Here is a 2303-nt window from a genome sequence, read left to right as displayed (position 1 = left end):
GTTAAAAAAGGGAATAGGAGATGGAGTGGGAACACCAGTTAAAGGCAACAACAACAACACACACCAACACATAGTAGTAAAAAAAGAGTCAAATCAGTCGATAGATAGAGAAAAAAGAGATTCAAAAGAAATAGTTATTTTTTAATCTCCAGAGAAATGACAATTGAGTTGATTTTTTTTGGGTCCTATTTTCCTCTTTATATATATATATATATATATATATATATATATATATATATATATATATATATATATATATATATATATATATATATAATATATATCTACTGTATATTTGTATAGTTATTTTGATGTCTATTTGTAAGTCCTGAACAGTTATACTATTAGTTTCTCTCTCTCTCTCTCTCTCTCTCTCTCTCTCACCAAATATTAACACACAAGTCAATAGTCAGCTGTAGTATACAATCTTTACTGTATATTTGAGGAAAGGGAGAGATCAGTGCACTAGAACTGGTAGTCTCTCTCTCTCTCTCTCTCATTGAAGTTACTGTAGATGTCTTGAGTCGAGAGTACGGTTAATAAGATGTCAATCTCTTTAAGGCCCTTACAATACAATTTGAAATGTGTTTCCACTGTTGTATAACTTTTTTTCCTCTCTCTCTCTCTCTCTCTTTCTTTCTTTCACTTTTATATACAATATTATACTTTATTTTATTTCTTTGTGAGAGATGTGTTAGTTATATACAGTATATATATATATATATATATATATATATATATATATATATGTCTGTAATGTTATGTATCACAAACATCGGTGTCTTTTTCTCTCTCATTTATCTCTCTCTCTCTCTCTCTTTACTAGTTTTTTTGTTTGCTTCTTATATATATAGTTTTGGCACTAATTTTGTCATTAGGTTCATGTCATCTAAGATTAAAGTCATGTTTAATATTATTATATCAACACAACTACGCACAGACACACACACACACACCCGGAGAGAGAGAGAGAGAGAGAGAGAGAGAGAGACTTATTAATGTGTACTCATAAATAATATACAGTACACACACATACATACATACATACATATTATACAACAAACATATTAAGTCAGCAATAATAATAAATTTCATAACTAATTACTATTTTTAATTTATTTCCTGTTATCTAATTTAGAGTCATATTATAATATTATTAGTATTTCTCTCTCTCTCTCTCTCTTTCTTTCTCTCTCTCTCTCTCTCTCTCTCACTCACTAAATATAAATATATATTTATATACATAATTATAATTATAAACCATTCAAACTAAATTCAATCCCATTTTGAATGAATGAATCAAAAAATAAGTCCCAAATTGCAAATTTTAATGTAATTATTATTATTATTATTATCATTATAATTATTATTATAATGTTGACTAAATAATAATAATAATAATGTAATTATAATAAATAAACATAAAAATTAAAATGAATTAATCGTAAATTAAAAATAAATTTGTTTTTTTCCTAATTATAATAAATTAAAAAAAAACATTTAGTTTTACTTGATTTTATTTTACTATAGATTTAGTTAGAAAAATATTATATATATATATAAATCAAAAATTTTGTGACTTATGATTATCATAAAAAAAATCATAAAAAAAATATTATTATATGAAATGATTATGATTACTATTTCGTGTGCTATTTATGTATTAATTTATTTTATTATTATTATTATTGTTGTTATTATTATGATTTTTTTTGCTGCAAAAAATCTAAATGAAAATCAAATAAATATAAACTAAAATCTATAACTTCATTTGAATTATAATAATAAACTAAACATTTATATATTATATATACAGTATATTATATACAATATATATTTTATATATTTTTGCCTACTCTATGAATAAACATAATACTGTATAAAAAAAACTTTATATATTTATATAAGTTATAACTTATTTTTAATGTACTAATAATAATAATAATAATAATAAAATAATACAATATTTAATTCACTACTATATTATTATTAGTTGATGTTAATTGCAATGACATAATAATAATAATAAATTAAATACGATTATTGCATATACATTACATATTTAATAATAATATAAGTTTTTATAATATATAAAAAATAAAATCATATTAGTCTCTCCTACTACTACTAATAAATTGTGTTAAATATTATAATCATATAATTTTTATTATTATTATTATTCATTGCTAGTGAGTGAGTGGGTGGGTGAGTGAAAGTTAGGGGCTAATAAAATAAAAAAAAATTGTTGTCAAAATATGTCATCTAAAATATATATTATATATTTTTTATAATAAATAATAAAT

This window comes from Oppia nitens, unplaced genomic scaffold, assembly GCF_028296485.1.
Source record: "Oppia nitens isolate AA-2021 unplaced genomic scaffold, nextdenovo-longstitch-racon4-pilon3 scaffold53_pilon_pilon_pilon, whole genome shotgun sequence".
In the NCBI taxonomy this organism is placed as follows: domain Eukaryota; kingdom Metazoa; phylum Arthropoda; class Arachnida; order Sarcoptiformes; family Oppiidae; genus Oppia; species Oppia nitens.
The sequence above is the reverse complement of the archived record's forward strand: the minus strand, read 5'-3'. Positions refer to the sequence as shown.